This window comes from Artibeus jamaicensis, unplaced genomic scaffold (genome assembly GCF_021234435.1).
Source record: "Artibeus jamaicensis isolate MK-2021 breed Jamaican fruit bat unplaced genomic scaffold, CSHL_Jam_final contig_540, whole genome shotgun sequence".
Lineage (NCBI taxonomy): Eukaryota > Metazoa > Chordata > Mammalia > Chiroptera > Phyllostomidae > Artibeus > Artibeus jamaicensis.
In genome coordinates, this window is record NW_026521879.1 from 2,231,941 (window position 1) to 2,246,104 (window position 14,164).

Here is a 14,164-nt window from a genome sequence, read left to right on the forward strand (position 1 = left end):
GCCTCCATCACTTCTTATGTGGATTATTTCACTAACTTCCCACTGGGCTCCCTGCTTTGCCTCAGAAATCAGCTGGGTGATTTTTGTTTAAGTGTAACTTAGATCATGTCATCCCCCTAATTTCCTGTCTCACTCAGAATAAAAGCCAAAATCTCTACAGTGTTCATCTAGTCCTCAGTCAAGAGTTACATGAATTTTCAATTATGTGGGTGTCAGCACCCCTAACCCCTACATTGTTCAAGGGTCAAATGTACTTATCTGATTACCTCCCCTGACCTCACTTGTTTTGCTCCAGCCTCACTAGCCTCCTTGCTGCTCCTGTTGCACTCAGGCACCTTCTCCACCAAGCTGTGTTTTTGCTGTTCCCTCCACTTAATGGCCTTCTTCTATAATTGTTTATGACCCAGCCCTCACCCTGTAGGTTTTTGCTCACTGTTACTGTTTTTATTGTGGACTTTCCTGGATACCCTGTTGTAAAGTAACATTGTAACCATCTTTCTTCCCAAAGTTTCCTTTATTGCCTTCTATTTATTTTTCCTACTTATCACTTATCCTTATATGTATTTTTAAATTATGTTATTCTCTGTCTCTCCCCATCAGAACCTAAGTTTCATGAGATATGTGGTTTATTAGCTCCAGTCCCCAGCCCGGGGCCTGGCACAGAATAGTGCTCAGTAAATATTTGTTGAATGAATAAATAACTAAAAATACACCCATGTGTTTGATCTTAAGTGATATCACTGTGTTTTTCTTTAGTTTGCCTTTCATAGATGTCTTAAATTTGCCTTATATTTTTGACATTTCATTAAATTGACCTTGAAAGCATCATATAGTCAATTTTTGGCTTTCTCTGGAGTGTTAGTGTATTTTTCAACATCTTTACTTCATCTCATATTATTAATTCAATTTCATATTTATGCATCCTAATTGTTTTACATACTCTTTGGTTTTTGCCTTATGTACTGTCTAGTTTTTGCATTTATTTATATTTATTATTTATTGATTGATTGAATTTTTATTCTGTTCAAGTACAATGGTCTCCATCTTCCTGCCACCACTTTCTCTCACCCTACACACCCCTGCCTCCCACCCTCAATTTCCCCCGCCCTTATCTGTGTCCTTGGGTCCTTTATACATGTTCCTTGATGACCCTTCCCCTTCTTTCTTCCATTATCCCCTCCTTTCTGTTTACTGTCAGTTTGTTCTTTATTTCAATGTCTCAGTATGGGGGGCTCTACCCACAGGGTCCCCCCAGACACTACAGATGAGAATAAGTCTACCAAGACATGATCTGCTTGGGGAGGAAAGTGGCTGATCTCTCAAAGGAGAAGGGCCAGGACCCTGTTCCTCAATGGGCTTTTATTGGGTTTATTTGCCTAGGAATACAGGGGGTATACATAAAGCGTCATTGTCAGGCAGTAAGGATCAAACAATAGAAAACATTCAAAGAACTATAAGGGCTTATTCTGAGTCAGGATCATATAGCTAAAGAGCTATAAAACTTTAGGAAAACAAACTCTTTTCATGCTTGGACCTTTATCATTTAAATTGAGGATATTAGCAAAGCAGGTTTTGCAGGATTTTATGCATTCTTTCTTAAGCCTGATCGCCCCAGGGAACTAGTCCTTTCCAGTACAGGACCACACCCACCTCCAGCATTGTTTCAGGCTTAAGTCAAGCGGGGAAAGTAAGGCAGCCAAGAGATTAGACCTCTTGCAGACAAAATGAAGACTCAGGCTATGTCAAAGCCAAGGGTTAAGGGTCCATCACCAACTCTTTCTGTAGCCCCCCAAGTCCTTCCTTGAGGGACCCTTCATAACAATGCCTGTCTTAGGTTATCCCTCCCTTGAGCAATCTTACCCATCACTGATTAACTGGTCATCCACTGGTCACCGCCAGGCATGGTGAAATAAATGGGGCAGAGGAGGCATCCCTGCCAGAGAGATAAGCTTTGTCCCCTTAATGGCTTAAGGTCCCAATGTCTTTTTATTCAGCCTTAGCCACAGGGGATTACAGGTCCTGGAAACGGGCAGGGCAGTTCCCAGTGTCTCTGGTTATATTTTGCTTTCTTGTTTCTTTTGTTGATTAGGTTTCACTTATAGGTGAGATCATATGGTATTTGTCTTTCACTGCCTGGAATATTTCACTTAGCATAATGTTCTTCAGTTCCATCCATCCATGCTGTCTCACAAAGGGTAGGAGTTCCTTCTTTCTTTCTCCTGCATAGTATTCCATTGTGTAAATGTACCAAAGTTTTTTGATCACTCATTTACGGATGGGCACTTAGGTTGCTTACGGCACTTGGGTATTGTAAATTGTGCTGCTATGAACATTGGGTAGCATAGGTGCTTTTGAATTGGTGTTTCAAGGTTCTTAGGGTATAATCCCAGCAGGAATTGCCAGGTCAAAAGGCAGTTCCATTTTTAGTTTTCTGAGGAAATTCTAACTGTTTTCCACAGTGGCTGCACCAGTCTGCAGTCCTACCAAGAGAGCACAGGGTTTCTTTTTCTCTACAACCTCACTGGCACTTATTGTTTTGTTGATTTGTTCAGGGTGGCCATTCTGACCAGTGTGAAGTGGCATCTCACTGTGTTTTTAAGTTGCATCTCTCTTATGACTAATGATGTTAAGCATCCTTTCATATGTCTATGGGCCCTCTGTATGTCCTCCTGGGAAAAGTGTCTGTTCACGTCCTTTGTCGATTTTTTAATTGGATTGTTTGTCTTCATGCAGTGAAGTCATGTGAGTTCTTTATATATTTTGGAGATCAAAACCTTGTCTGAGGTATCATTGGCAAATATATTTTCTTATATGGTTGGTTCTCTTTTCATTTTGCTGTTTTCTTTAGCCATGCAGAAGCTTTTTATTTTGACGAAGTCTAATTTGTTTATTTTTTCTATATTTAAAATTCTTATTTGATTTTAACTAGTAGAATGCTTAATTTTTTTCCTCTAATTGTCAAGAGAGAAGTTCCTTTGAGTCTTTAACAATAGCAGGTATGAAATATATCATACACCACCAATAGTCTTTTTCCATCTTACCAGTTTGTTCCCTCCAACTTTTCTGTTTCTGTTACTCAGTATTATAAACATGGATCTGCTGTTTTAAATGTAAAACATTGTTATTAAATTACTATTTTTAATATTTTCTTTGGATATGAATAATTAGTTCAGCAATCATCTGTATAAGATATATGTGTATTACTTTTTATGCCTTAAAGCTTACAGTTGGTTGTTATATCGTAATTTTATCATTCTTGGATTCCTCCTTGAAGTAATTGTTTAAAGGAGACTTAGGTGACTAGTTTTCTGTATCACACATATACACATTTTAATGCATGCATGTATATTTGTATATATATATATTTGAATAATTCATAATTTTAAAATATATATTTCATACAGTGACTCTTAAGAAAAGTCTTATCATTCTCAGAAAGATGTGGGGATTTTCCAACTAAAACTAATAGCCCTGACTGGCATGGCTCAATGGGAATGGGCATCACCCTACAAACCAAGAGGTCAAAGGTTCAATTCCCAATCAGTGCACTACCTGGGTTGTGGGCCAGGTATCCTGTTGGGGGCATGTGAAAGGCAACTAGTCAATGTTTCTTTTGCACATCAATGTTTTTCTCCATCCTTCTCTCTTTCTCTCCCTTCTCTTCTGTCTAGAAATATAAATAAAGATCTTTAATTAAAAAAAACAGACACTGTACCTCCTCACACAACCAAAAGAAGGACAACAACAAATTTAGAAACAAAAATAACTAGAACTTACAGAAAATTGAACTGTATGGAAGTTCGACAACCAAGGAGTTAAAGAAGAAACATTCATCCAGACCAGTAGGAGGAGTGGAGTCGGACAGCTGGGTGGAGAGGACTCTCAGCAAGGCAGCAGCTGGAGGACCTGGGCAGGCAAGGCGGTGGCTGGCAGACAGGGCGGTTCCACATTCATGTGCAGATAAACTGGGAGGAACAACTGGGGAGCAAGAGAGAGCAAGCAACCCAGTGTTCCATTACGGGGAAAATAAAGCCTCAAAACCTCTGACTGAAAGAACCTGTGAGGTTTGAGGTGACTAGAGAAACTACCAGCCTCACAGGAGAGTTATTTGGAGAGACCCACTAGGTCCTAGAATGTACACAAACCCACCCACCCTGGAATCAGCACCTGAAGGGCCTAATTCAATTGTGGATAGCAGGGGAAGTGACTGAAAACCAGCAGAGAGCAGAGGAAGTGGCACTGTTCCCTCTCAGACCCCTCCCCCATATACAGCATCACAACTTAGTGACTTGGGTTGCCCTGCCCTGGTGAAAACCTAAGGCTCCACCCCTTACTATGTGACAGAAGTGCTGAAACAAAAAAAAACAACAACAATCCCCAAAACCCCCTAAAAAAATGGCTCAAATGAAAGAACAGATAAAAGCTCCAGAAAAATACAGCTAAGCAAGAAAGAGATAGCCAACCTATCAGATGTAGAATTCAAAACACTGTTAAACAGGATGCTCATAGAATTGGTTGAATATGGTCCCAAATTAGAGGAAAAAATGAAGGCTATGAAAAGTGAAATGAAGGGAAATGTATAGGGCACCAATGGTGGCAAGAAGAAAACAAGGACTCAAAGCAATGGTTTGGAGCAGAAGGAAGAAGTAAACCTTCAACCAGAACAGAATGAAGAAACAAGAATTCAAAAAAATGAAGAGAGGGTTAGGAATATCTGGGACATCTTTAAACATTCTAACATCTGAATCATAGGGGTGCCAGAAAAAGAAGAGGAAGAGCAACAAATCGAAAACTTATTTAGAAAAATAATAAAGGAGAACTTCCCCAACCTGGCAAAGGAAATAGAGTTTTAGGAAGTTCAGGAAGCTCGGAGAATCCCAAAGAAATTGGACCCAAGGAAACACACACCAAAGCACATCATAATTACTTTAAGATTAAAGATAAGGAGAGAGTCTTAAAAACAGCAAGCGAAAAGGAGAGAGTTACCTACAAAGGAATTCCCATGAGACTATCAGCTGATTTCTCAAAAGAAACTTTGCAGGCAAGAAGGGGCTGGAAGGAAGTATTCAAAGTCATGAAAGGCAAGGACCTCCATCCAAGATTACAATATCCAGAAAAACTGTCATTTAGAGTGGAAGGGCAATAAAGTGCTTCTCAGACAAGGTCAAGTTAGAGGAGTCCATAATCACCAAGCCCTTATTATATGAAATGTTAGACTTATCTAAGAAAAAGAAGATCAAAACTATGAACAGTAAAATTCCAACACATTCACAGCTGTTAACAACCAAACCTAAAAAAATACCTACACAAACAGCTAGAACAGGAACAGAATCACAGAAATGGAGATCACATGGAAGGTTATCAGTGGAAGAGTGGGACAGAGAGAGAGGGGGAAATGGTATGAGGAATAAGAAGCATAATTGGTAAGTATAAAATAGAGGGAGGTTAAGAATAGTATAGGAAATGTAGACACCAAAGAACTTATATGTACAACCCATGGACATGAACTAAAGTTGGGGGGCATGTGGGTGGGAGGGGTTACACAGGGTGGAGAGGAATAAAGGGAGGAAAATGAGACAACTGTAAAAAAATTTTTGAAAAAAAATAGTTTGAAGACAAAAAAATAAAATAAAGACATAAAAGGATAATAATTTAATTCTTTAAAAATGTACACATATAGCATTTTCTTCATGATAATGTGTTCCTTTGTCTTTGGAAAAATATTTTTTAGATTATAAGATTATCATTGCAGATATTCAGAAATTCAACTCAAAATTTCACCAGAGATAAATATTTTTAACATTTTAGTTTACCTCTTCCCTGACATTTTTCTAAGTATGTACACACACAGACACAGAGCAGGGAGGGAGGGAATGAAAGATAAGCATTTTAACAAACATTGCCTTGTGCATGGCTTAGTGATTTGACTTTTGAATTTAAAATGTAGTGAATTATTTGCCATGTCATGAAACATTGTGATTTAAAACTGCTGAATTAGTTAGAATATGGCTGGATTGCATGTTGAAACCTCAATTGATTGTGTGTCTCAAGTAAGAATCAATTTTATTTCTCTTGCTTGTCTGTCCAGACTTATAGAGCACTCTTCTACAAAGTCAATGGAGATAGTCTGCAGTCAAAAATGTTTGAATGTGAAGTCCTTTTATCTTGTTCCACCATCTCTGGGGTATTATTCTCTTCCTTGCATGTCCCTGATGACTTACAACTATGTTCGTGGGAAGGGTAAATAGGGAAATGGAAAGGCCTGCATCTTTATGTTTCCTTGAAGTTGTAATCCTGAAGTTGTACTTAGCACTTTTCCAGAACCTACCCACATGTCTACAAGAAAAACTACAAAGGTTAGAGAATACGCTGGAGAGCCAGGTGCCCAGCGAAACATTTTGTTACTGTAGAAGAAGGGGAGAATGAAGAAATTAATAATCACTGTCAAATAGTTTCCATTGAACTCTGTTCTGGCCAGGTTTCTGCTGTTATTCACAAAGTATTAATGAACATCCTCATGCTTCCATATCTGTTTCCTTGTAAATATTAGCTTTCTAAGGATGACCAAAATTTTCTGAATATACATCAGGTGCTAGATAGTATGCTAATGTTTTATATATATTTTCTCCACTAAATATAATAACCTTAATAGGTAGTTACTCTTCTTGATCCTCATTCAGGGATACGACTGAGGAAGTCAAGACTTCTTTAGAAGGCTTAGAATATTAAGTAACAACATATTGGCCCCTGCTGGCCCACTCTGTCACTCATGCAATGGCATGTGGCAGGAGCAATTGCCCATGATAGCCCCACCCTGCCCAGCTGTGGCCCTATGACTACGTGGTGATTAGTTGAGTGGCAGCTCTGAGGGGCTGCCAGCACTCGCCAGGCAGTGGAACTGGATGCCAGGGTGGCGATGGTGGAGAGCCACAACCTGGGAGGCACTTGCACAAATGTTGGATTTGTCAAGAGCTGGAGAATGCTGACACAGAGGTCCTGAAGTACTGACAGGTCAAGGAAGTGAAAAAGACTTCCTCAGGCTTAGAGCTCTCCATGGTTACTTTGTTTCCTGGTAGGAAACCCAGCTTGACCACGATTCCAGAGGTTGCCTACCTGCTCTGGGCCATCGGGTGGGACCCAAATTCCAGGAGCCTGAATTGGAACAAAGTAGGGATTCAAACTGATGACAAAGGTCACATCATTGTAGATGAATTCCAGAATACTAACGTAAAAGTCATCTATGCAGTTGGGGAGTATGTAGAAAAGATCTTCTTACTTCAGGCGCCATAGCTGCTGGCCGGAAACTTACCCATAGACTTTTTTAATGCAAAGAAGTTTCCAAATTAGACTATGACAACATCCCCACTGTGGACTTCCACCACCCCCCTACTGGCACAGTGGGACACACAGAAGATGAAACCATTTCTAAATATGGAAAAGAAAGTGTGAAGATGTATCAACACACTTTACCCCAATGTATCATGTAGTTACCAAAAGGAATTACAAATGTGTGATGAAAATGGTTTGTGCTGACAAAGAGAAGGTGGTTGGGATCCACATGCAAGGAATTGGCTGTGATGAAATGCTGCAGGGTTTTGCTCTTGCAGTAAAAATGGGAGCAACAAAAGTTGACTTGGACAACACAGTTGCCATTTATCGTACCTCTTCCAGAGAATTGGTCACACTTCATTGAGAACTCAGACTCGTGCGGACCAGTGGACCTTTTGAAATGAACCAGTCACATTTACTTAAACTGTTTTCATTTAATATATCTCTTTTGAAATGGACCTTTCAAAATGGACCTTTTGAAATGAACCAGTCACATTTACTTAAACTGTTTTCATTTAATATAATTCCTTATTGTAACCAGGATCTTCTGATAGTGGAAATTTCAGTAAATAATAGAATTTGTTTGTGTAATTGGAAATTTGTTGTTTTCCCAGACTGATTTTCATTTGATTCCTTCTCACAATAATTAATATTTTGAAGTTTTTTTATTAAGATTTCTTTGTTATTGAGCTTTTGTTTTTGTTTCAGCCTCAACCCAAGTGTAAAGCTATATAAACTACAATTAAATTAATATACTTGAAACAATATAGCTTGCCACTTTTTATAGAGAAAGATAACATGAGTGGTTCATGTTTAAATAAGGCAAGTGCACAGAATTTTTTGTTGTTGTTATTGAAGCCAGTACTGTGCTCTTCATATTACAAAGCTGCCTCAAGGCAAGTGCTGGTGAGGCTGTAGAGAAAAGGGAAACCTAGTACACTGTTGGTGGGAATGCAGACTGGTGCAGCCACTGTGGACAACAGTACAGAATTTCCTCAGAAAACTAAAAATGGAACTGCCTTTTGACCTGGCACTTCCACTGCTAGGATTATACCCTAAGAACCCTGAAACAGCAACCCAAAAGAACCTGTATACCCTAATGTTCATAGCAGCACAATTTACAATAGCCAAGTGCCGGAAACAGCCTAAGTGCCCATCAGTAAATGAGTGGACCAAAAAACAGTGGTACATTTACATGGTGAAATACTATGCAGCAGAGAGAAAGAAGGAGGTCCTACCTTCGCAACACCATGGATGGAACTAGAAACCATTATGCTGAGTGAAATAAGCCAGGTGGTGAAAGCAAATACCATATGATCTCACCTACAAGTGGAACCTAATCAGCAAAAGAAACAAGCAAGCAAAGTGTAACCAGAGACATGGAAATAAGGAAAAAAACTAACAGTAACCAGAGGGGAGGGGGAAGAGGCATAATGGGGCAAAGAATGTGAAGGGTTTTCAAGGAACATGTGTAAAAGACCCATGGACAAAGACAGTGGGGGAAGGGGGATTCAATGTGAGAGATGGGGAGAGTAATGGAGGGGAAATGGGGACAACTGTAATTATACAATAATAAAAAATAACTGTATAAACCTAAAAAAATAAATGTTATTATATGATGAAAAATGAAAACATATGAGACCTTTCTCCCTTATTTTTATTCTTTCTTTTAAATGATTAAATATTATTTATTGCTTTTATGAGATGAGGTACATCAAACTTGGAAAAGATTTGAGGAGGCTGGCCACATAAATGAGTGATATTTTAGAAGTGATTCAAGAAGGAGAGTGTCTCAAATACTTCAAAAGTCCCTCCCTCTACTAAGTGTTTATAGTTCAATGGAAGACTTCAGTTTTTGTATGTGTTCTTGCCATTTTATTTTTTCTAAAAACAATTACCAAAAACTTGAGAATAAAATCATATTCCTTTAACATGGAACCTAATCAACAAAACAAACAAGCAAGCAAAATGTAACCAGAAGCATTGAAATTAGTAACTGACAGTAACCAGAGGGGCAGTGGGAGGGGATCATGGGGAAAAGGGGAAGGGTTGTCAGGAACATGTATAAAGGACCCATGGACAAAGCCGAAGGGGCATGAGGTCAAGGGCAGGAGGCGGGGATGGCTGGGGTGGGGGGAGCGGTGGTGAGAAAATACAGACAACTATACTTGAACAAGAATAAAAAAATATGAAAATTTTTTAAAAGTTCACAATCTTTTTTTAAAGAAAGGAAGTGTTTAATAGCTTGTCACATTCATAGGCCTAATAGATGGTTGGTTACCATGAGATTCAGGTCCAGGACTATCTGACTTCCAAGTCCTACTTTTTACTCTCTAATTATTATGTTAGGGTGTAAGTTATTGGAAGAAAAGGTTCCACCGCAAAGTTATGCATAAAGCTTTTGATTCATTCTGTCAAACTGCCTGGAAAGCAGGTCCCATTGGGTGGTCCTGTTGATGGTGTATGGGAGGGTCTTTTGCGATTAGATCTGTCAAAGGCAAAAAAAAAATTAAATAATGAAAACCCACTCTTGATTTAGTTTGAATTTGGTAAAAAATAATGGCTTTAAACATTTACATATTTATATGTATTTATTATTATTTGTATTTTTTATGAATAGATTTTGCATAAATCCCTTGCACTGAGATATTCCTGTCTCTTTTATTTAGAGATCATTAGAACTCTTTTCTTAAACATATATATACACATACACACACATATATATGTATACACATGTATATACACACACCATATATTTGTATGTACACACGTGTGTGCACATATACATAAATGCATATATATGTATGGATGTGTGTGTGTCTGTGTATATTTTGGATTTCCCACCATTTCATTGGAGTTTGATGTAGTTTATTCGATTTGTGGGAGAATACATTATGTCCATTTTTTTAATATGATACTTTTTGGGGATTTATCATTATGAAAGTCAGTTGATTTCAAAAATTAAAAATAGCCTAAATGTCATGGTAGTTAACTCTTGCATGCAAGTCTTGCCCTAATTAAAAACAATAACAATTCCATTCCTAAAGTTTAGAAGACTGTAGTGAAATAAGTTCTCTGATGGCTTTTAGTTTTATGAATTCTCTTTTATTTAAGTATCTTTAGCTATTTTGAGATCCAAATGCTTAGAAAAGATATGTTATTTCCTTTCTAAAACAGAGGATACAGCCATGGTTTACAGGGCATAAAAAATAAGCTTTTGCCTCAAACAATTCTGGCTGTGACCCTAATGAGAAAAATAAATAAGTCCTGTCTCTCCGCTGTTCTCGTCTAGTCATATTTTGCCCTAGTCCAGTCCTGCAGATGTAGGATAAGCACAGTTATATATATTTTTGGAGGCAGATATTCAATCCCAGTCACTTAAGAAAATGGGGACAGATAGGAGGTTGAAAGTGTTGAACGGGATTGATTCCATTAAGCTGCTTAGAGTTCTTGCAAACCACTTGCACCAAAAATAGCAATGCTCCTTTCTTATGAAAATGTATTTATTCAGAGAGACACAAAACAATGGCATTTCAAAATAAATGCATACAAAGGAGAAAGTAGAGATTTTTATACATCCCAGGTTGTGGTACAGGCTCAGTGTAGAAAGTTGTTTTATTATAACCATTGTTATACTTTAATGAATCTTTTGGTGTTATACACTATTATCTCAGAAATAAAGATTTTTTTTCTTAAAGGATCACTTGAGAGTCTTTGTGATAATTCAGATTGCCTTATGAGGACGGATATAAAAAGAATTGGCAACCTATGGTCTGTACCTCAAACAGTTTAAGGAAAATTTTCAAGCAATACAAAGGGCCCAGTCTTTCAGACACTCAGGCAGGTCTCAGAAAAAAAAAGTTTATCTTTCCCCCTTTTAAATTTATTTTATTGAATATAATCAGAGACATTGAAATTAAGAACAAACTGACAGTAACCAGAGGGGAGATGGGAGGGAATAATTGGGGGAAAGGAACAGGGTTGTCAGAGACATGTATAAAGGACACACGGACAAAGCCAAAGGGGGGTAGGATCAAGGGTGGGAGGTGAGGATGGCTGGGGTGGGGAGAGTGGTAGAGGGAAAATGGAGACAATTGTACTTGAACAACAATAAAAAAGGAAAAAATTGTAATTACTGTTTACTTTCAATATTATTTTGTATTAGTTTCAAGGACACAGCATAGTGGTTAGACAATCACATACTTTAGAAAGTGTGAGGGCGACTTTGCCCACAAGTCACCCCATCCACCATGGATGAAAGTAACCCTACCAAGACATGATCTGCTTGGGGAGGAAAGGTGGCCAATCTCTCAGAGGAGAAGGGCCTAGAGCCCCTTCCTCAATGGCTTTTATTGGGTTGTAATACACAGGAATACAGGTGGTAAGGATCAAACAGTAGATAACATTTCAAAGAAAGCTGAGGGCTTAGTTTGAGTCAGTGTCTGTCAGGAAGAGAGTTGCAGAAACTTTGGGAGACATACTCATTTCCTGCTCAGACCCTTAACATATGAATAAAAGCACTCTTAGCAGAGCAAGCTTCACAGTACTTTTAGGAACTCTTTCTTATGCCCCATCACCCTGGATCCCGCTCTAGCTGGCAAGGAGCTACACTGCCTCCCCCATCATAAATTTTCAGGCTTAAGTGGATTAGAGCCAGGAAGCACTTCTCCCAGAGGGCATGGGACACGGGTTATGTCAGAATAGCCGGGCGGGGGGAGGGGGCGTGAGGGTTCATCACTCCCTCTTTGTTGCAGCCCCCCAAGTACTTCCATGATGGCCTCCCAAGTGATTGTGTCTGGCTTAGGTTGCCCCTCCTCTGGGGGTCTTACCTGTCATGGACTAACCAACCATGCATTGGGGGCAGGGGGAGGAAGCAGAGGCAGCGTTTGCTACCAGAGACAAGCTTTGTCTCCTAAGTGGCTCGCATTCCAGAGGTCGCTCACTCAGTCTTAGCCATGGCGGGCAGTTACAGCTCCTGAAACCAGGCAGAGTGGTTCCCAACAAGAAAGTATTACCCCTGATGTTTCCAGCGCCCACCTGGTATGATACATAGTTATTGCAATATTATTGACTACATTCCCTATGTTTCTCTTCACATTGTTTTGACTATTTTGTAACTACCAATTTGTATTTTATAATTCCTTTACTTTTTTTACCCAGTCCCTCAGCCTCCCTTCCTTTACTCAACAACAAAAAAACCCAAACAAATTAATTTAAAAATGGGCAGAGGACCTGAATAGACACTTCTCCAATTAGGGCATACAGATAGGCAATAGATATATAAAAAGATGCTCAAAATCACTACCATATTTTTCAGACTATAAGACATACTCCTTTCCCCACCCCCACCCTCAAATTTGGGGGGAATAATGGTTGTTGATGCTGCTGTTGACTTCTATTTACATTTACACTGTTGAAATATCATGTTATTTATGTTATTAAATATTTTACATTTTTTGCTTCAAAACTTCTTTTTCTATTTTCCTCCTCTAAAACGTAGGTGTGTCTTATGGTCCAAAAAATAAGGTAATTGTTGGAGAAATGCAAATTAAAACCTCAATGAGATATCACTTCATACCCGTCAGAATGGCTATCAGCAATAAATTCACAAATGGCAACTTTTGGTGAGGATGTGCAGAAAAGGGAACCCTGGTGCACTGTTGGTACGAATCATACTGGTGCAGCCACTGGGGGGAAAAGTATAGAGATTTCTCAAAGCATTAAAAATGGAACTGCTTTGTGATCCAGCAACTCCACTTCTGGTTGTTTATCCAAAGAAATCCAAAACACTAATTTAAAAGAATATATTCACCCCTATGTTCATTTCAGCTTTATTTACAATAGCCAAAATATGGAAGCAACTCAAGTGCCCATCAATAGGTGAGTGGATAAGTTGTGGTGCATATATACAATGGAATGTTACCCAGCCCACTTCTTGATTTATTCTTGTCCCACCCTCCCCAGATACTGAATACTTCAGACTCCACGTGGAAAGCCAGCATCACTCTTCCCACCTCTTCCAGGTCCTCCTTTTTGTCAAGTGTTCTAGGTTCCCAAATTAGTCAGTGGTTCTCCCTCTTTTTTCCATCAAATCTCCATTTCTTTATCTTGACTACTGAGTTACTATTTCTTCACGGATTAATCCATATGATTCATGCTGGTCTGTAAATGACCAAAATTAATAAGGATGAAGGTACATTTTAAAAGACAAGTATGTTAACTCTAGTAATTCTGTAACTGGTATAAGTACAGAGTAGGTGTTTTTGAGGGATTGGGAGAATATGCTCTCTGGAGTAGGATAGTTGCCACTGCTTCGTACATGTAACTTAAGTATTGTCCCCCCATTGGCATTTTACCTTAATCTCTCAGTTGGCAGTGGGTTTATCTAGTAATCAGCATTGCTTGTGTGAAGAGATACTAGCTTGGTAATTTCTTCATTATTGATAATAGCCATTTGTTGAGACATTCATGGTACCAACTACTTTATATGCTCCTGTGGTCTTTATTATACTATAATAGACATTATCATTGTTATTCTTCTTATTCATCTTTTAGCTTCCTTCAAGTCATAACTAGAAGGCAGTAGAGCTAAGAATCAAACCCAAAGGCTCATCACCCAGAGGCTGATTTTAAAGCCTCTGCTTTTAACCCCTGTACTGTTCTGTGAAAATGTTTTTTCTTACAATAGTGGTAGGAGTTAAGGTTTGACATAAGTTAGCATAGACATTTTCAAAGCACTAATATCTGGGAGTAAGAGAGACCATGATTTTTTTAAAAACTAGAGTTTCGAGTTTCTTACATTGCTACTTTTGGTTTCAAGCTTCCTGCTGTCATG

The 14,164-nt window shown here is 38.7% G+C and overlaps 1 protein-coding gene across 3 annotated transcripts in view; it reads left to right on the plus strand.

The window, feature by feature from the left end:
- PTPRZ1 (protein tyrosine phosphatase receptor type Z1) overlaps positions 1 to 14,164 on the plus strand; it is a 187,676-nt gene that overhangs the window by 16,734 nt on the left and 156,778 nt on the right. The window lies entirely within an intron of this gene.